At 36.8% G+C, this 22796-nt stretch overlaps 1 protein-coding gene across 2 annotated transcripts in view; it reads left to right on the plus strand.

The window, feature by feature from the left end:
* Positions 1-22796, plus strand: part of ADK (adenosine kinase) — a 566284-nt gene that overhangs the window by 231124 nt on the left and 312364 nt on the right. The gene's annotated exons all lie outside the window — the stretch shown is intronic.

The raw sequence follows: 22796 nt of genomic DNA on the forward strand, positions 1-22796 counted from the left end.
TCTCCACCAATTTGTCTTCTACAGAACTGCTGAAAACCCTACTAAAAGACCAATTTTGTGATGTTTGTTTAGTATGCTTCAGTGGGTAACGTTAACAGGATAAAGAGTCTTTCCTTTTTTTGAGTTTTCCGTTTTCACTGAAGTAAAATCCACATAACATGAAATGAATTATTTAAAGTGTACAATTCAGTAGAATTTACTTAATTCACCATACTGTGCAACCGTACTCTGTGTCTAGTTCTAGGGTGTGTTTTATCACTCCAAATGGAAACCCCAGAATGAAAGCAGTCGTTCCTCATTCCCTCCTGTCAGCCCCTGGCAACCACAGATAGGTTATCTGTTAGAATGAATTTGCCATTTCTGAATGTTTCATATAAATGAAATCATTGCTTTATGTGACCTTTTTTATTTGGCTTCTTTTACTTATATGTAATAATATTTTTATGATTCATTTAGATGGTCATATGTATTAGCACTTGATTCCTTTCTGTAACTGAATAATAATTCCATTATATGGCTGTATCCTGTTATCTGTTCATGAGTTCATTAACATTTGGGTTGTCCACAGAGTTTGAATGCTTCTTTTTTTATTCATTTGAGTATATACCTGCAGGGATTTAATTGATGGTTCGTATGGTAAATCTGCGCTTCTCGAGGAACTACCAAACTCTTTCCCCAGTGGCAACAACAATGTACATTCTCACCAGAAATGTATTAAGGGTTCCAATTTGTACAGATCCTTGCCAGAATTTATCCCCTCACCCTTTCTTTTCTTTTCTTCTTTAAAATTATAACCAATCTTGTACATATAGTGGTATTTCATCACTGTGTTATTTCCCTAATGACTAATGCTATTGAACATCTTTTTATTCTCTTGGCCATTTATATATTTTCTTTGGGGTAATTATTAGGTTGATTTTCTTTTGTTTTTAACTCAGAAATACCTTTTAAATGATCAGATCCAAGATATTTCTGGATTTAGTGATCATCAAAGAAGAGTTTACATTTTGACCTTAGAAGTTCTTTATTATTATGGTCTCATTTTAAATGGGACTTCCCTGGTGGTTGAAATGATAAAGAATCTGCCAGCAATGCAGGAGACCCCAGTTCTATTCCTAGGTGGGAAAGATCCCCTAGAGAAGAGAATGGCACACCCAATCCAGTATTCTTGCCTGAAGAATTCCATCGACAGAGGGGCCTGGCAGGTTTGTGCTTCACAAAGAATCAAAAATGACTGAGCAACTCTCACTTTATCATTTTAAATAGTTGCTTGAATATTACCAGCATTTCTGGACTCTCTGTCCTTTAATCTTAATACTAAAATATCCAGTACTTTTTGAAAATTTCAATATACAATATTTCTACCTAGCACTTCTTCGTACGTTAATGAGCAGTTACGAAAAGGGTATAATTTCCTTTGTCTGTTAACTAGCAGTCATTGGTTAATGCTGAAGTAATTGCTGATATTCTCTGTTGTTTACTACTTTCTCTTTTTAAAAAATATTGTTTACTTTCTTGTGAGTACGTAATAAACATATACCAGGTTAATGTTTCAGTTGACAGGTATAAATGTGAATATAAGGTATAAGTGTTTTTTGCAGTAATTCTTATGTGAATATAAGAATCTTTGATTAATATTTTTGAAGACTATAGAGTAATTTTGAGGTAATTTGAAAATAAGCTTGTTTTTATTATCATGGAGATACGCTAAACTGTTGAGGGTACCTTTACTGATTGTCTAGTATTTTAAATCATAGTGTTTGCTTTTCAAGCAATGGATCATGATGAAAAGTTAATTCACAATGAAATGTATATATTAGCAATTGTAACTTTTCAATTTGACAAGGAAAAATTATAATCTGAAGTTTTATCTATCGCCACCACTCTTCAAAGATAGTCAGTTTCCCTTAACTTTCTGAATGTTTCAGATTAGATTTCTAACATCCCCATTTTCAATGGTCGTATATTTATTTTAACTTACATTCTGATAGAATTGGAAGGTTTAGCCGTAATGCTAAATGTATGAAAGAGATTAGATTTTACAAGAGAGAATTCATATATCCCTTAATGTTTTTAATGTTACCTCCAAATTTTTCAAAGATGGAACAAACCTGAAATTTACTACTTTCCAAGGGCTTCATAGGTGGTGCTAGTGGTAAAAGATCCACCTGCCAATGCAGGAGACCTTAGGGATGCAGATTTGGGAAGGAAGATCCCTTGAAGATCCTGGGTCAGGAAGATCCCCTGAAGAAGGTAATGGCACCCTACTCCAGTATTCTTGCCTGGAGAACCCCATGGACAGAGGAGCCTGGTAGTCCATAGGGACACAAAGAGTGAGACATGACTGATGTGACTTTGAACTCGCACCGCATGCACTTTCCAAATGAAAGGTTTTTACATAAAACATTTTCCTGCTTTATCTAAAGGGCTTACTTTACAAGCTTAATTTGAGTGTCTGTTCTCTGTCAGTGCATGTAATTTCTGGAGACTAATTACATCTTTATGTTTGTTTTGTGTTTTTTGGTTTGTGGTTTTTGTTTAATTGCATCTTTTAATAAGGTGTGATTGTTAGCTCTCAGGGAATTTTCAGCATATACCAATTATTTCTTAGAAATGGGCAATAAATTATTTGGAAATAAATATTCCATTTTTTTTTGTACTTTGCCTAGAAACAGCTTCTCTGAATAATAGACTTTTTTGGGTATCTGTTAATTGGTAATTTTTGGTATCAGTTGACTCCTGGGATTCTATAAAGTGTAGTTGTTAAAAGTTAACTTAATGAAAAATTATAATTCTTTAAGTAGTAGTTGTCTATATTTTATACCGTATTTTTTATTAAGTGTCCTGTGATCATTTGTTAACTAAGTCCTTAACTTATCTGATAAATGGAACATTTATGATCTGTCAGTCAGTTCATTCGCTCAGTTGTGTCCAACTCTTTGCAAATCCATGGACTGCAACACGCCAGGCTGCCTTGCTCATCACTGTCCCCTGGTGCTTGCTCAAACTCATGTCCATCGAGTCAGTGATGCCATCCAACCATCTCATCCTCTGTCGTCCCCTTCTCCTCCCGCCTTCAGTCTTTCCCAGTATCAGGGTCTTTTCCAATGAGTCAGTTCTTCACATCAGGTGGCCGAAGTATTAGAGCTTCATTTGTTCCACGTCCGGTCTAACTGGCGCTTCTTGACCTGTATATAGATTTCTCATGAGGCATGTAAGTTGGTCTTGTTTGTATTCCCACCTCTTGAAGAATTTTCCAGAGTTTGTTGTGGTTCACACAGTCAAAGGCTTTGGCATAGTCAATAAAGCAGATGTTTTTCTCTAACTCTCTTGCTTTTTCTATGATCCATTGGATGTTGGCAGTTTGATCTCTGGTTCCTGTGCCTTTTCTAAATCCAGCTTGGGCATCGGGAAGTTTTTGATTCACATACTGTTGAGACCTTGCTTGGAGAATTTTGAGCATTAATTTGCTAGCGTGCGAGATGACTGCAATTGTGTGGTAGTTTGGGCATTCTTTGTCATTGTCTTTCTTTGGGATTGGAATGAAAACTGATCTTTTCCAGTCCTGTGACCACGGCTGAGTTTTCCAAATTTGCTGGCATATTGAGTGCATCACTTTCACAGCATCATCGTTTAGAATACCAGCTCAACTGGAATTCCATCACCTCCACTAGCTTTGTTTGTCGGGATGCTTCCTAAGGCTCACTTGACTTCGCAGTCCAGAATTTTTGGATATAGGTGAGTGATCACACATCCTGGTTATCTGGGTTATAAAGATCTTTTCTGTATAGTTCTTCTATGTATTCTCTGTATTTTAGTAAAAGTAACATTGTTTTCGGAGAAGGCAATGGCAAGCCACTCCGGTACTCTTGCCTAGAAAATCCCATGGATGGAGGAGCCTGGTAGGCTGCAGTCCATGGGGTCGCTAAGGGTCGGACACAACTGAGCGACTTCACTTTCACTTTTCACTTTCACACATTGGAGAAGGAAATGGCAACCCACTCCAGTGTTCTTGCCTGGAGAATCCCAGGGAAGGGAGAGCCTGGTGGGCTTCCGTCTATGGGGTCACACAGAGTTGGACATGAGTTGGACAGAGTCAGCAGCAGCAGCAACATTGTTTTAGAATATATATATTTTTTACTCTTAAAGTACTTTCAAATCACATACCTTAGTTTTTTGAAGAAATACAAATTTTTATGAATATTTTAGTACTTTCAGTTCAAGGTAATAATACTAGGCATTATTTGAAAAATAGTGTAAAATGTTGTGAAATGGTGATGCTGTCCTAACATACCTTTTCAAGAAAATTTTAACATTTCCCCTCTTTTGGCAATCATTTTTAAAATTGTATATTTCCTATTGATCAAGCAGAATCAGGAAAAATGCACATTTTAATCTTTTCTTTTTGTATTTTGGAAGTTTAAAGGCGTTTAAATGAATTTTCTTGTAACTTGTAAAGATCTGTCTACAATTTCCCAACCAGAAGGTAAGGGATGATTTCACTGTTATAAACGATCCATCTTCCCTTTTCAGAGTTTATTGAACTTGATTCTTTTTAAATAATTTTCTATTATGTCAGTGCTGTAAATTGTCATCCCTTACAGGAAAGGTTGGGGGTGGGAGGAGAAGGGGACGACAGAGAATGAGATGGCTGGATGGCATCACCGACTCTGTGGACATGAGTTTGAGTGAACTCCGGGAGTTGGTGATGGACAGGGAGGCCTGGCGTGCTGTGATTCATGGGGTCGCGGAGAGTCGGACACAATTGAGCGACTGAACTGAACTGAACAGTTCTATATGAGACATATGACTCATTTTCTGTGATGATATAGAATTTTCCTAGCCTTGTACCTCTACATGTCACTGCCCCCAAATCTGCATTTCATTGCCCTCAGTGCATTTGAGTACACTTAATTTTCTCTCAAACATATGTAAACACATTCTCTCGCTTTTTGTGTTCTTTTATTTCACCATGCTTAGCCACCAACCCGAGGTCAGTCTAACTTAGTATCTGTCAATCTGTTCCTTGGTATTGAGATTGTTGAATGCAAATCACTATTATATGCATGGGTCCTATTTCAAATTCCTGGTCTCCAAACCCACACTTAGCTCTTTCTGCAGTATTTTTAGAAATGGTAGCTTTTCTTTTTAGAAATTCTAATGAAGATTAGTGTTAAAGTATTATATAATTTATGTAAATACTTCATTATTCATCCACTTGGAGGATACTGAGTTCTAGCATAGGAATACATTTTAGAAAGTTGATGAATAGTTGGTCTTGAACATTTAGGGGTTAGGCTTGCCAACCCTGCACCTATAACTTTATAGTTCACTCTCTATTACCCTGGATGTGTGCCAGCAGTGGATTGTGTTGTACTATCAGTTCACTGCAGTTCAGTTGCTCAGTCATGTCCAACTCTTTGCAATCCCATGGTCTGCAGCATGCCAGGCTTCTCTGTCCATCACCAACTACCAGAATTTCCTCAAATTCACGTCCATCGAGTCAGTGATGCCATCCGACCGTCTCATCCTGTGTCGTCCCCTTCTTCTCCTGCCTTCAGTCTTTCCCAGCATCAGGGTCTTTTCCAATGAGGCAGTTCTTCGTATCAGGTGGCCAAAGTATTAGAGTTTCTGCTTCAGCATCAGTCCTTCCAATGAATATTCAGAACTGACTTCCTTTAGGATGGACTGGTTGGATCTCCTTGCAGTCCAAGGGACTCTCAAGAGTCTTCTCCAACACCACAGTTCAAAAGCATCAATTCTTTGGCGTTCAGCTTTCTTTATAGTCCAACTCTCACATTTCATACACGATTACTGGAAAAATCATAGCTTCGACCAGATGGACCTTTGTTGGCAAAGTAATGTCTCTGCTTTTTAATATGCTGTCTAGGTTGGTCACAACTTTCCTTCCAAGGAGTAAGCGTCTTTTAATTTCATGACTGCAATCACCATCTGCAGTGATTTTGGAGCCCCCAAAATAAAGTGAGCCACTGTTTCCCCATCTATTGCCATGATGTGACCAGATGCCATGATCTTAGGTTTTTTGCATGTTGAGTTTTAAGCCATCTTTTTCACTCTCATCTTTTCCTTTCATCAAGAGTATGTCTAGTTCATCTTCACTTACTGCCATAAGGGTGGTGTCTTCTGCATATCTGAAGTTATTGATCATTTCTCCCTGCAGTCTTGTTTCCAGCTTGTGCATCATCCAGTCTGACATTTCACATGATACAGTCTGCATATAAGTTAAATAAACAGGATGACAGTATATAGCCTTGACGTGCTCCTTTCCCAGTTTGGATCCAGTCCATTGTTAAATGTTTGGTTCTAACTGTTGCTGCGTACAGATTTCTCAGGAGGCAGGTAAGTTGGTCTGGTATTCCTATCTCTTGAAGAATTTTCTACAGTTTGTTGTGATCCACACAGTCAAAGGCTTTGGAGTGGTCAATGAAGCATAAGTAGATGTTTTTCTGGAACTCTCTTTTTTTTCTGTGATCTAGTGGATATTGGCAATTTGATCTCTGGTTTCTGTGCCTCTTCTAAACCAGCTTGATCATCAGAAAGTTCTCAGTTCACATACTGTTGAAGCCTCACTTGGAGAATTTTGAGCATTACTTTGCTATCGTGTGAGATGACTCCAATTGTGTGGTAGTTTGACCATTCTTTGTCATTGCCTTTCTTTGGGATTGGAATGAAAACTGACCTTTTCCAGTCCTATGGCTACTGCCGAATTTTCCAAATTTGCTGGCAATATTGAGTACAGCACTTTTGCAGCATCGTCTTTTAAGATTTGAAAATAGCTCAGCTGAAATTCTGTCACCTCCACTAGCTTTGTTTGTCTAAGTCCTAGTTGACTTCACACTCCAGGATGTCTGGCTGTAGGTGAGTGATCACACCATTGTGATTATCTGGGTCCTGAAGATCTTTTTGGTATAGTTCTTCTGGCTATTCTTGCCACCTCTTCTTAATATCGTCTGCTTCTGTTAGGTCCATACTGTTTCTGTTCTTTATTGTGCCCATCTTGGCATGAAATGTTCCTTGGTATCTCTAATTTTCTTCAGGAGATCTCTAGTCTTTCCCATTCTGTTGTTTTCCTCTATTTCTTGGCATTGATCACTGAGGAAAGTGATCAATTGATATACCATTCAAATGGGTGTATCTTTCCTTCTTCCTTTGCGTTTCACTTCTCTTCTTTTCTTAGCTATTTGTAAGGCCTCCTCAGATAACCGTTTTACCTTTTTGCATTTCTTTTTCTTGGGGATAGTCTTGATCACCGCCTCCTGTACGATGTTACAAAACTCCATCCATTGTTCTTCAGGAACTCTTATCAAATCTAATCCCCTGAATCTGTTTCTCACTTCCACTGTATATTTGTAAGGGATTTGATTTAGATCATACCTGAATGGTCTATTGGTTTTCCCTACTTTCTTCAATTTAAGAATATGGCAATAAGAGTTCATGATCTGAGCCACAGTCAGCTCCTGGTCTTATTTTTGAAGACTGTATAGAGCGTCTCCATCTTCAGCTGCAAAGTATATAATCAATCTGATTTTGGTATTGACCATCTCGTGATGTCTTGTGTCGTTGGAAGAGGGTGTTTGCTATGACCAGTGTGGTCTCTTGGCAAAACTCTATTATCCTTTGCCCTGCTTCATTTTGTCAGTTCAGTTCAGTTCAGTTCAGTCGCTCAGTCGTGTCCGACTCTCCGCGACCCCATGAATCACAGCACGCCAGGCCTCCCTGTCCATCACCAACTCCCGGAGTTCACTCAGACTCATGTCCATCGAGTCGGTGATGCCATCCAGCCATCTCATTCTCCGTCGTCCCCTTCTCCTCCCGCCCCCAACCTTTCCCAGCATCAGAGTCTTTTCCAGTGAGTCAACTCGTCGCATGAGGTGGCCAAAGTATTGCAGTTTCAGCTTTAGCTTCATTTTGTACTCCAAGGCTAAACTTTCCTGTTATTCCAGGCTCTTGACTTCCTACTTTTGGATTCCAGTCCCTTATGATGAAAAGGACGTATGTTTTGAGTGTTAGTTCTAGAAGGTCTTGTAAGTTTTCAGAGAAGCATTCAACTTCTGCTTCTCTGGCATTAGTGGTTGGGGCATAGACTTGGATTACTGTGATGTGGACTGATTTTCCTTGAAAGTGAACAGAGATCATTCTGTTGTTTTTGAAAGTGTACCCAAGTACTGCATTTCGGACAGTTTGTTGGCTGTGAGAGCTACTCCATTTCTTCTAAGGGATTATTGCCCACTGTAGTAGATATAATGATTATCTGAATTAAATTTGGATGACTTTAATCATCCTATATTAAAAACTATAGTGTAGTAGAATAGTACTTATTATTGAAAAAATCTATATATAAGTGCACCTAGGCAGTTCCAGCCTGTGTTGTTCAAGGGTCAACTGCAGTTGCTACATGAAAGCACTACTCTTTTTTTTTTACCCTGCTTTCAAATCGAAATGTATCCTTTTATTTATCACTTGAGTTGAAAGTCAACAAACCATGTCAAAATTTTGCCTAAAAGTAATTAGTTTATGACACAGAGAAGATTTTTTTGATTTGTAGAATAATGACTTCAAAACAAGAAAGCAATATCATGACTATGATAATTTTACTATTGTTATATAATATTAATTTTATTATAGTATATTAATATAACATGAATGGTATATGAGACTTCTTTGTATTATTTCTGTAAGTTTTCTTTAAGTATAAAATTATTCAAGGTAAAAAGTAAAAAAGTAAACTAATACTTAGTTTTTAAAAATAAACTTGTATAGAAATTATTTTTTATTAGACTTAATTGATTTACAGTGTTAGTTTCAGGTGTACAGCAAAGTGATTCAGTTATACATGTACATATATCTTTTTTTTTCAAGTTCTTTTCTCATTTAGGTTATTACAGAATATTTGAGCAGAGTTCCCTTTGCTGTATAGTAGTTTCTTCAGTTCTTTTCAGTCACTTAGTTGTGTCCAACTCTTTTCGACCCCATGGACTGCAGCATTCCAGGCCTCCCTGTCCATCACCAATTCCCGGAGTTTACTCAGACCCATGCCCCTCGAGTCAGTGATGCCATCCAACCATCTCAGCCTCTGTCATCACCTTCTCCTCCCGCCTTCAATCCTTCCCAGCATTAGGGTCTTTTCAAATGAGTCAGCTCATCGCATCAGGTGGCCAGAGTATTGGAGTTTCAGCTTCAACATCAGTCCTTCCAGTGAATATTCAGAACTGATACTTATTGGTTATCTATTTGAAATGTAGTTGTGTGTGTATGTCAATCTCAAATTCCCAATCTAATCTATCCCTACCCCCATCTTTCCCCCACCATAAGCATAAGTTCATTCTCTTATGTCTGTGATTCTGTTTCTGTTTTGCAAATAAGTTTGTATCATTTTTTAAGATTCTTCATATTAACAGTATCTTATAATATTTGTCTTCTGATGTCTGACTTACTTCACTTAGTATGGTCATCTCCAGGTTCATCCATTTTGCTGCAAATGGCATAATTTCATTCTTTTTAATGACTGAGTATATTATATTGTATGTAAGCATCATATCTTCTTTATCCTTTCATCTGTTGATAGACTTTTAGGTTGCTCTCGTGTCTTGGATATTGTAAATGGCAGTGCAACGAGCACTGGGATCTGTATATAATTTGAACCATGGTTTACTTCAGATGTATGCCCAGGAGTAGGATTGCTAGATCACATGGTAGCTCTATTTTAATTTTTTTAAAGAACCTTTATACTATTCTCCGTAGTCACTGCTTCAGTTTACATTCCCACCAACAGTAGTAGGAGAGTAGACTTCTCATTTGGAATAATTTTAGATTTACAGAAAAATTTTTACTACAGGAGAGTTCCTATGTAATCCTCACCTAATTTCTTCTCGGTGTTAGTTTATTAAATAAAAATATCATTTTCACTGTATGTTTAGAAGCTGAATACATTTAAAGTCTTTATTCTAACTGTTTAAATATAATCTTTAACATTAGCAATTTTAGTACTTTTTACTTTTGATTTTATTATGCAAATGATTCTTGACAATTATTCATGGGTCCAGTATTCTTGCCTGGAGAATCCCATGGACGGAGAAGCCTGGTAGGCTACAGTCCACGGGGTCGCAAAGAGTCGGTCACGACTGAGCGACAGAACGGAACGGAACGGAATATAGTTTAGACATAATCTTGATTAAAAATTTGTTATACTTTACATCATAAGATTTTAAATTCTTTGGTTATATATGTATTAAATTATTATATGTCTTGATTAAAAATTCCATTGTTAGTTATATTTACAAATTTTTGATCCTATACTGCAAATATAAATTTTAATTAAAGGTGCCACTTCATCAGTTTGCCGACCTATTAGTATAAAAGTTTTAATCTGATTCTTTAGAAATTAAATCAAATAGAATTATATGTACTTCTTTGGAAATCATGTCACTGTGTAATTATCATATTAGTGTATACTGATTTATATACAATTTTTCTATTAAAAATCATATAAATTTCTTGAAGCATGTATATTTTTTAGATTCCAAAATCTGGTCATATTTTATACATATTCATTGAGTCTGTCCATATGCAAACATTTTCTAGGCATTTTAAAGGACTCAGACATGTCTGTATCCACAATACTTTGAGTTTCTACTCCCAGTTGTTATTCCCTTCGTGTTTGTTTGAAGTGAAAGTGAAAGTCGCTCAGTTGTGTCCGACGCTTTGCAACCCCATGGACTTCACAGTCGGTGGAATTCTCCAGGCCAGAATACTGGAGTGGGTAGCCTTTCCCTTCTCCAGGGGATTTTCCCAACCCAGGTCTCCCGCATTGCAGGCAGATTCTTTACCAGCTGAGCCACAAGGGAAGCCCTCGTGTTTGTTTAGATCTCTCTTAATCTCCTTTCACATATTACCCTATTCTCAGCAAGTACTTCATATCCTCTCAGTAGATATAACAGAAATCATCATGTTTCAACTTCTTCACGTTCTCTCCTCATTGTCTTCAAACCTGTTTATATCATTTTATTTTTTAGGTTCTATTCCATTTTCTTTCTCATTCTCTGAAACTGCCAACCCCTAGTCTAGGTAGAAGAGTTTATATTCATTATCACCACTGCTTTACTTCCCACTTTTAAGATTTCAACATTTATCTCTCTTTGGAAACATTATTTATTTTTTTACAGAAGTCACTAATAATATAATTGCTGAAACCAGAGACTGTTTAAAAATATGAATTCTAATTGACCCACTCAAGGTTATTTCATTTGTTGATTACTTCCTCAGTTTTAAAACTTTCTTACATTGGCTTTCAAGACAAATAGCACTCTTTCTTTGTTCATGTTATCTTTGAGCCATCTCTACCCTTTACTGGCTTATCTTTCTCTGTCAGTTTCTCACTGTTGTTTCTAATATGTAAGTCTTAAAGATTAAAGACATTAAATTCAAAATGTGGTAGGTGAAATACATCATAAAGATGAAATGAAAATATTTGCAACATTTATCAGGCAAAGAATTAATGTTCCTAAAGTCTTAAACAATTCTTAGAATTTTGGCAGCATGAAGAAAAGAAAAGCCCAACTGAAAAAGTAAACAGAGGATATGATGAGTAATTCAATTTATATAAGAATAAATATGAATTGCTAATAAGTAAACCTCAACCCAGTTAACAATAAAAATGCAAGTTAAAATAGAAGTCACCAGATTTGCATATCACTTAGTTGTAAATAATTTTATTAGAATTCAGTGTGGGGAGATTGAAAAGCAAAGGATACTTTTATACCCTTTTGTATGGGAGTGAAAATTAGGTCTACCTTATTGTGGAGCAATTTGGCAGTATTTTTAAAAATTTTATATGCACATAATCTTTAATGCAGGAATTCCTAGTTTTGGTATCCTATAGTAGTAGTTAGATATTTAAATAAGGAATATGTAAATATATTAAGGCAGTTTTTATAATAAAGTAGACTGAAAACAATGTAAACATTCAGCAATAGGGGAAAATTACTGTCATTATGATATACTATTATCTGTGTATGGAATGCTAATTTTCCAGTGGTAAAAAGTTATAATACCACTACCTTTTACAGAGTGTCAGTTTTATATTAAAGCTGTGTATTTAAGAATCCATTGGTAAGGGATTTTACATTTAGATCTATAATCCGTTATGAAGTATTTTTGTTTACAGGTGAAGAATGGATGGAAATTTTTGTATATAATTATCTAGTAATTCTAGCTCTGTTTGCTTAAAAACTATTCTTTCTCCAGTGAATTATGTTTGTACCTTTGTCTGATCTAGTTGTCACAGAATTTAGAGTCCAGAAATAAATTTATCCATTTAATTGATTGATTAATTTATCCATTGATTAATTTATCCATTTAATTGGGTAATTGATTTCTGACAAGAATGTCAAGAGAATCAAACAGAAAGAATGGCCTTTTCAACAAATGATGCTGGGTAAGGTACATACAGTAAAATGAACTCGTACCCTGTCTCACACCATATATAAAAATTGTGGTGAGGATATTGAGCTGGTAGGATTACAAAATGGTGAAGCTGGTTTGGCATATAGTCTCTCAGTTCTTTGAAAGTCTAAAGACAGAGTTATCATATGACTCAACATTTCCAGGTATATACCCAGAAGAGATGAAAATATATCTTTACATAAAGAGTTGTACATGTATATTCATAGCAGTATTATTCATAATAGCAAGAAAGTGGGAGAAAACCACATGTCCATCAATTGAGGAATAAATAAATAAGATGTGAAGTATCTGTACCATAGAATATTGTCAATAAAAAGAAATGAAATACTTATTTATGCTACAGTGTGGCTGAATCTTGAAAATATCGTGCTAAGCGTAAGAAGCTGCTCACAAAAGTCCACATACTTTATGATTCCATTTTTGTAAGATGTCCTAAATATGCATATTTATAGTGACAGAAAATACACTGGTTGTTTCCTAGGATTTGTGGGAATGGGGATTTAGGGGTATGGTGACTGAGTGATATGGGATTCTTTTTAGAGTGTTGAAAATGTTCTGAGATTGATGTGGTGATCCTTGCACAGCTCTGAATATACCAAATGCTATTGAATTGTTCACTTTAAATATAAATTGTATATGTGTTGACTGTATATCAACAAAGATATTGTGGTAAAAGATATATGTATCCATCAGTCCTTTGTATAGAAATTCTTCCCATATGTGACTTTTACTATGGTGCATTGTTCATTTGCAAAGTTTTTATTCATTAAATTATACACATTTTTCAAATGTTGTAAAATGTCTTTTATTTGTTAGTATCACTCCCAGTTTCATGAAAATAGTCTTTTATGTATTGGGAATCTCACAGTGGTGAATATGTGATTTATACAATTATAATTTTCAGTTGAAAGCTCAAATTTCATTATTAAGAATAAATCCTGACAGTTATTTTTTTATGTGACAGGCTTCCTTTTTTTTCATTTTTAAGAATATATCTGCCAAATACTCCAGTTTTAGTAACTGTCATTTGTCTGTCCATCATTATTTAAATTAAAAATAGTTTTCCCTAAAGAAAGCAATTTAGTTTGTGTAGAAACTCAACATCACAAGAGTTTTTCCTTAGGAAACCATTTTATTCATTCATACTTTTCCAGTTTCTTAAAAAGTACATGTAAAATATGTGTATTTAAAGGCTAGGGCTTAATAAAAATGATGATTTTTGCTGCTTCAAAAAATTCTTAAATTGGTATCATTTGAAAAAGAAAAAAATTCCTTCCAGTTTTATTGAAATATAATTGACTTACAGCGCTGTATAAGTTTAATGTGTGCAACATAGTGATTTGATTCGCAAACATCATGAAATGATTACTGCAAAATGTTCCGTGAACATCATCTCATCTAGATACAAAAAAAAAAAAATGTTTTCTTGCGATGAGAACTCTTAGGATTTATTTTCTTAAGTTTTATATATAAAAAACAGCAGTGTTAATTATGTTGTACATTATATCCTTAGTACTCTTATTTATGTTATAACTGCAAGTTTGTACCTGTGACTGCCTTCATCCAGTTCCTTCCACTGCTCCCCCAACCTGTAATAATCACAGATCTGATCTTTTTTTCTATGAGTTTGTTTTTGAATAACTAACATAACACTATGTTAGTTCCTGGTGCTCAGCTTAGGGTTTTGATGTTTCTGTGCATTACAAAAGGATCACTATGGTAAGACTGGTTAACATCTGTCACCATTACGGAGGTATTACATTATTGAATATATTACCTATGCTGTTCATTTAATAAATTGGTATCTTTTTAATATGAGTGCAAGGTTGTGAAGAATTCAGTGACTACTGTTCTGTGGCTCACTTCCTTTATTTATCTTAGATACCAGCAGTTTACCCATCATTTGCAGTTTGCACTTTAAAAGCAAATGTCAGCATATTGAAAAATGCAAATAATATCTTCATATAGTCTGAAACTTGAATTGACTTTGTGAATACCCTGTCATGTTTTCAGGGTCTTCCTGGGGTCTGCAGACTCTGTCAAGAATAGCTAATTTTCAATGCTTTTTCAGTATTCGTGACCTTTTGTGGTACTACAAACTGGTTTTTCCAATATACCAGTAGATATTCTACATGGATGTTCTCCTAATTCCATATGTTGAAATTCACCTTTTTCTAGCTTTTCCACATAGTACTTCATCCTATGTTCTTACATGGTTTTTCTCTATTAGTAATGTAATCTCCCCTCAGTCATCCAGTTAGAGACTTTATAGTCAGTTTCAATATACACTCTCCTTCATTTGCCATAACTAAACAGTCCTTTGGGGTTTCCCATGTGGCGCTAGTGGTAAAGAACCTGTGTGCTAATGCAGGAGACATAAGAGATCTGGGTTTGATCCCTGAGTCAGGAAATTCCATGGAGGGGTGGGCAAGGCAACCCACCCTAGTATTCTTGCTTGGAGAATCCCATGGACAGGGGAGTCTGGAGTACTACAAATCCATAGGGTCACAAAGAGTCAGACATGACTTTAGTGACTTAGCACACATGAACTCAAATCAGTCCCTTGTCTTATCCGTTTTCCCTCCAAAAGAACCCTTTTTTATATCTGTGTCCTGCTTTTCTTAGAATTCTTGAGAGTAAGATCCTTGTCTCTTTTCTGCAGTACTGCATGGCCAGCTAATTGGTCTTCCTGTATCCTGTTCCTGATCATCCTCTTCTTTTTGTCAATAACTGTGAAATGTCTTGGATTTTATACCTCTTCAGTTCAGTTCAGTCGCTCAGTCGTGTCCGACTCTTTGCGACCCCACGAATCACAGCACGCCAGGCCTCCCTGTCCATCACCAACTCCCGGAGTTCACTCAAACTCATGTCCATCGAGTTGGTGATGCCATCCAGCCATCTCATTCTCTGTCGTCCCCGTCTCCTCCCACCCCCAGTCCCTCCTGCAGGCTAACAAATTGGTCTGCCACAGCTTCTTAGATGTTGACAGGAGGCAAGAAGCTTCTGTGTCAGAGACAAAGGAATTTTTTTTTTTTACTTACAACAATTCAGGCAGCTGCTGCTGCTGCTAAGTCACTTCAGTCGTGTCCGACTCTGTGTGACCCCACAGACGAAAGCCCACCAGGCTCCCCCATCCCTGGGATTCTCCAGGCAAGAACACTGGAGTGGGTTGCCATTTCCTTCTCCAATGTGTGAAAGTGAAAAGTGAAAGTGAAGTCGCTCAGTCGTATCCAACCCTTAGCGACCCCACGGACTGCAGCCTACCAGGCTCCTCCATCCATGGGATTCTCCAGGCAGCATTAAGTTTCTATTCCCATTAGTTCTGTTTGATTCCTCAGTCACTCAGAGGCAATGTGGAGGGGAAGCTGTGTTCACAGAGTTTGCATCACAATTAAAGAATCCTAAATTTAAGAAATCACAATCATTAAAGATGCTCCCTGAATCTTGCCCAACCTTTTCCCTGACACAAAGCCACTATCTTTATCTTTGAAGACTGTTTGTTATATTAACATCCTTAAAAAGAGAGAACAAAATCTGATACGACCTACAGAGACATGATAGACCCATGGTGAATTGTCTCTCAATATTTTTTGGTTAGTTTTCTGGATACTGTTGCCAAAATTATCTTACTAAAATACCTTTTTGTCATGGAACTCAGTAATCGCAGCCTGCTTTTCCATGTTATGGGTTGCTGGTCCTTTATAAAAATATGCTATTATAGAACCCATGTTTCACTAATCCCCTGAGTAGGCCGTGGACATAGTTTCCCTCTGTGTTTTTGCCCATGTGTTTCTCTTGTGTATAACTTAGTTTATTTCTCTTGTTCTCAAATTGATAAGGTCTTCAACCTTCAAAAATCAGCTTATTTGTCATTTTCTGTTTGACTTTCTCATTGCTCCCCAAACTTCTTGATGCTCTCAGAATATTTTGTGTCTGCATCTTTTATAATGCTCATTGTTTCTGTTTCCATGCTGCCTCCTCCACTGGACTGTGAACTCTTCAAGGTCTTAATTTGAGATAGTGTTCCCTCACAGAGTACTTTAGATATAATAAGAGCTTGATAGAAGTTTATTGAATTAATAAGTGTATAATTCCATGGTGGGTTCCCAATAACATTTTTATTTTGATGATGATATAATTCAGCTACTAATTAGAGTCTCCTTGCAATCTCTGCATGTAATTTTCTCATTGAAAATTGAGTATCTACTGTCTGTCAATTTCTAAGGATGCACTGATGAGCAGAACAAATAAAAATTCTACCTCCATGTACTTTTCAAGGAGTTACAACTCCTTGTAACACCATGCTCTTTGCATGAGGCGAAGAGCAGACTCATTGGAAAAGACCCAGATGCTGGGAAAGATTAGGGGCAAGAGTAGAAGGGGGTGACAGAGGATGAGATGGTTGGATGACATCACTGACTGTCTAACTCAAACTCATGTCCATTGTGAGTGAAGGACAGGGAAGCCTGATGTGCTGCAGTTTATGGAGTTGCAAGCAGTTGTATGTAGCAACTGAGCAGCAACAACAACCTCCATGTAACTTATTTTAGTGGGAGGAAGAAATACAAATAGTGTAATGTGTTAGGTGTTGACCTTAAAAATTTTTCTTTAGGAAAAATGTGTTGATTCAGGATCAACAAACCTTCGTAACTGGGGATCTGCAACCATGACAAGCCTTATGCAGGTCCCTACAAAGGAAGGAGGAGAGGACTCTTTTATTTATTTATGTTTTTGCCTGTTCTCAGTCTTCATTGGTGTGCAGGTTTTTTTCTAGTTGCTCTGCACAGGCTTCTTACTGAGGTGACTTCTCTTGTTGCAGAGCTCAGGCTCTAGGGTGCAGCAATCTTCAGTAGTTTCTGCTCCCAGCCTGCAGAACACTGCCCCAGTTGTTGTGGTACATATGCTTAGTTGCTCTGAGACCTGTGGGATCCTCCCATATCAAGGATCGAACACGTGTCTCCTTCATTGGCGTGCAGATTCTTTACCACTCAGCCACTAGGGAAGCTCTGGGAGGACTCTTAAGGAAGTGAAAATAAATTGGGAGGGTTTAGTAAAAGAAGAGTCCATTGGGGGAACTGAGAGGTCAAAATGAGTGATTTTTCATTGACTGAGTGACGACAGTTTCTCATTGGCTGAGCTCTTGCCAAACAAGAAAAGGGCCGGTTCCTCCTACTGGTCTCCACACTCTTATTTTAACTGAGATTTCTGTTTATTAAATTTTATGAAAGCAAAATAGTGAAAAGTAAAAGAGAACTGGGAGAGTATTGGGAATGTTGGAACAAAAGGAATGTTTTATAATATTAAATAGAGTGTGTGTGGAATTTTTTTTTAGATTTGTGTGAAGAATTTTTAGATGATGGAATCACTGGGAAATCTGGCTCACTGGGAAAGTTCAGTCTAGTAGAGTGTCAGTAGTTGCTAAGGGAGAACATGCTTGGCATGTTTCAGAATCCTGCAAGGAGTTCATTGTGGGTGCAGCAGGATATGAAGAGTAACAGAAGATGAGGTTAGAGAGGCAATATAGGAGGTAAAGAAGATTGGCTTGAACCTGTATGGCCTCACAGACTAATAAAAGAAGTTTTGCTTTTTATGGAGTGATCCGAAGAGCATTACAGGGTTTTAAGCAAAGGAATGACATTTGGTGATATACGCTTTAAAAGGAGGCTATCAAGAAAGGAGGCAAAGACATCAGGAAAGTTTTGCAGCAGTTCAGGCAAGAGATTACGGTAACTTGGATGAGTGGTAACAGTGAAATCAACAAAAAGTTCTTGAAAAAAAATTTGGAAATAAAATGAGGATAGAAGCAATCAGCTTTTCCAAAGTGCTGGATTCAGGATGTGAATTATGCCATCCTGAACTGTGGTGTTGGAGAAGACTCTTGAGAGTCCCTTATACTGCAAGGAGATTCAACCAGTCCATTCTAAAGGAGATCAATCCTGGATGTTCATTGGAGGGACTGATGCTAAAGCTGAAACTGCAATACTTTGGCCACCTCATGCGACGAGTTGACTCACTGGAAAAGACTCTGATGATGGGAAAGGTTGGGGGTGGGAGGAGAAGGTGATGACGGAGAATGAGATGGCTGGATGGCATCACCAACTCTGTGGACATGAGTTTGAGTGTACTCCGGGAATTGGTGATGGACAGGGAGGCCTGGCGTGCTGTGATTCATGAGGTCGCGGAGAGTCAGACACGACTGAGCGACTGAACTGAACGGAACTGAACTAATATCTTTTAGGCTTCCCAGGTGGCTCAGTGGTATAGAATCCGCCTGCCAATGCAGGAGATGCAGGAAATGGCAGCTGACTCCAGTGTTCTTGCCTGGAAAATCCCATGGAGAGAGGAGCCTGGCTGGCTACAATCCATGGGGTCTCAAGGAGTCAGACACAACTTAGTGACTGAGCACGCACACACAACTGCTATCTTTATTGCCTGTCTTGTTTATCTATGGTTTAAAAATCCTTTATATGTAATAGTAACATTGATTCTCATTTAAATTCAATATTTTTGCTTTGTTTAAAACACTTCAGTGGCATTCTGTTGCACTCTGTATAAAATTTATTCTCTTTACCATAGCCAATAAGGTGTGCATTATCTGGAACCTACATATGTGTCAAAACTTAGCTACTATAAACAATTTTTTCTTCAGTTTCTTGAATATATGCCAACTTCTTCCATGCCTTTGAAGTTTTTCACTTGCTTCTCTTTCTGTTTGTAAGGGTCCCCACCCCCTACCTCACTTTTTGCCTATTTAGCTTACTTACATATTTTATGTCTCAACTTGCTATTCTTTAAGCAGGCCTATTTAAGGTAAATTATTTCCTTGTTTCTCTCTCCCATGCCTTTCTCCTTCTCAGCCATTTGTTTTTTTCCTTTTTGGCATTTCTTGCAATTATTTTATTTCTCTGTTCAATGTTTTTATTTGCTTTGCATTTGTTTTGTTTTCTTTGGGATCTCTCTGAGGTAAGAACTGATTCTAACTTGTTTAACTGTGTTTCAGTGCTAGTCTGGTGTCTGACCCATAGACTCATTCAGTAAATACTTCAGGTTGGATTGACTGACTAGATTAATGCACAAAAGTTAGCAGCCCTGGACATTACACCTAACTTAGATTTTTATTGAATTGATATTTGCTACTCTCCTTGTTTAATCAGCCATTGCATATTGCTAACTGTAAGATGATCATACAGGATTCTTTATCACTAGAAGAAAGTTTCTTCCTTGAAACTCATTTGGTTATTAAAATTAGGCAAACCCTTATGTTTCAAAAGATAGCTGTAGTCATATAGTTATACGGCCTGTTACAATGCTGTGTGAAAGGAAATGTGAAATAGTAGCTTTAAAGAGGAGAAGGAAATGGCAACCCACTCCAGTGTTCTTGCCTGGAGAATCCCAGGGACAGGGGAGCCTGGTGGGCTTCCGTCTGTGGGGTCACACAGAGTCGGACACGACTGAAGTGACTTAGCAGCAGCAGCAGCAGCAGCAGCTTTAAAGATGTTTCCTTCCCCCACCCTTTTTTCCCCTTGAAGCTATTATCTTGAAGAAAGGGAAAAAAGAGAAATCTATGGTGTGAGTTCAGGTTTACTACTGTAAGTATGTAAGAAAGGCCCCCTGTTACCATGACAACAAATGCATGAATTTCAAATGGAAAATTTTCAACGTAGGGAACTGATAAAATTGTAGCGTCCCTATTCTCTTAGTATAGAATTGCTCTTTGGCAAGTTGTAAAAAAAATTCTGAAATGCCCTACTAAAATTAATATTAAAGTAGTCCTATAATATTGTTTTAAAGTAATTTATTGTGAGTTAAAACTATACCAAAACAATATACTTTCATAGATCTGTCATACAGAAAGTTAAGCATTTAATTTGACATTAAAAATTACTTTTCTAACCTTTACTGTATCTTTGCTTAAATGGTAAATAGTTTAATATATTGGGAGTTTTTGACAATAGAAAATGACCTGCCACTTTATAGATTCCTTTGCCTTAAATGCTTTCTAACTCCAGTGGAGGAAGGCTGTTAAGCTTTAAGTGCTCTGTCATATTGGCAGGCTTTTATAGTCGAAGAGAACAGCAGTGAGCAATGATGATGGAAAACGATGGCAGGTAGACTTAAAACACCATAAAGCACAGACGATTGTGTGTAATGCCTTGAATTGAATCCTTTTTGAATGAAATGATCAGCCATATGTGCCACCCTTATGGACCCTGTAAGAAGAGGAGAAGAAATGTGCCCTAATGCTAACTGTGCATGAAATTGCAGTATTAGGAGATATTGACCAGATGTTTCAATCTCAACAAATAGCTTGTTATGTGACTGAGTGAAAATATCTTTGCTGCTTTGATCACATACACCTTGAAAGAAGGGGTAATTTAATAGCGGCTGTCATAGTTCATCATTGTCAATAAACTTTGACTTGACCTTTGCCTTATGTTTTTGATGTTGCTTCTGATAAGCGTTGATGGGCAGATGTTTACTGCCTTGAGGGATTTTTCTTTTTATAACATGTATGCTAGAAATCGTAAAGAAGGATTTTTGTCAATTCTTCGCTTGCTCTTTGGTTATTTTGTGGATTGTTTCTCTGTAGATTTTGTAGAATTTCTGCATGAATACATCTGAATGACATTTTTACCTTTAAAGACCCTCAGTGATTTTTCTCCAAAAGTTTCTTATTCTCCTCACCTCTCTTTCCCAGTTTTAATCGGCCACAATTAGCTTCTGTGGTGATTTTTTTCTTGTTTCATATACTGTATATATATTCTTTTGTAGTTTGAAGTGATGGATATCTTAGAAAAGCACCGTGATTTGCTGACTTTTACAATTGAGAACAGTGATAGCTAGAGAGATTAAGTTACTTATTCAAGGCTATTCTTTTCAAAGCTGGCTGAATGTCTGAGAACTGATGACACTCTTCCCAGTAAAATTTTCTTTAGTTCACTTTCTTTCCTACATCTAGAGTAGTGATTGAGAGTATACCTTCTAAAATAATCCAGACTTGAACTTGCCACTGACCTATTTTCCTCATCTGTGAAGTGGGAATAGTAAGTATCTATATTGTGCTTGGTAGTTCAGATTAGCTGAGATTACATAAGTAGGTAAAGCATTAGCATATTGTCTGACATAAAGTAAGGGCCCATGAATTTAACTCTCAATTATATTTTTGTTTCTAAAAGGAAGCCTTGTCAGACATGACTGAGCGACTGAACAACAACATCGTTCATTAATTACAGTGCTTTTTAGCTGAAGTTTTTTTTTTTTTTATTATTGCAGTTTTTTCTTAAGTTGTCAGAGGAAAGTATTTAGACTATATGGGGAAAATTAAAATGATTTTAGACATCATTTTTAAATTATGGTAGAAAATATAGATAAATAAAATGTCCTTTAAACTAGAGCAGCTGTTGTTACTATCTCCGTTACTTTGAAGTTTCTTGGCAATTGTAGGAGATGAAAAATTTTCAACTCTCATAGGGTCCCTGACTAGGTTTGAAAATCAAACTGACAAAACATAGAAATTTATTTAATATAAATTGTATGTGACATGAGAGCCTTCTTAAGGCAATGAAGATCCAAACAAATAGTTTGACCTGTGTAGCTAACTTTAATGAAGAAAGGGAAATCTTACAGAAATAAGATAGGTCAGAGAGTATGAGCAAGTGTTAACTGGAGGAAACGTAGCAATCTTTTTGTTAGGATTCTTCTCAGTGTCCCTTTGTCTTTGGAGATAAAGGTGCTCTTTTCCTCCAGATACAGGGAGGGAGCTTCACACATGAAGGTTTTATGACCTGTTTCAGGAGAGGAAAGGGATGGTAGGAGTGATCATTTTTCTGCTTCTGCCCTTTTTTTTCAAATTCCTTTAGCCACTGTGTCATAAGTTGGAGTAGTGTGTCTTAAACCCCCTCAATGTATTGGCTACATATATTTACAACATCGTTTCACTTTGTAAGGGAATATAACAAGTCAGGTAATGTCATGGAAATGTTATACTGAATTCTGTTTCTGAAGACTTTTTCTATAAGATTTTTTTTTTAACAAATCAAATTTCTCCCTGTAAGATATCTCTATTTTGACCTAAAAGTAAGACTTAATTGTGCATAACAAGAAAATAAAAGAAAGGTAGGCCTAATTTTTAAAATCTTGGGAGAACATAGAAATAGAGTATAAATCATCTGTTTGGTAGAAATCTTATTTCCCAAAGACCTCTGTTTAAAAGCAGATTGAATAAAAACCTGAATCCTGTTGTAGCACTGTATTCAGGTGCTGTGTTATCTTTTTATAATCAGATTTTGGAGTCTTTTGGAAATAAATCTGGC

This window comes from Moschus berezovskii, chromosome 12, assembly GCF_049115385.1.
Source record: "Moschus berezovskii isolate FMDL1 chromosome 12, NW_MosBer_1.0, whole genome shotgun sequence".
Taxonomy (NCBI): domain Eukaryota; kingdom Metazoa; phylum Chordata; class Mammalia; order Artiodactyla; family Moschidae; genus Moschus; species Moschus berezovskii.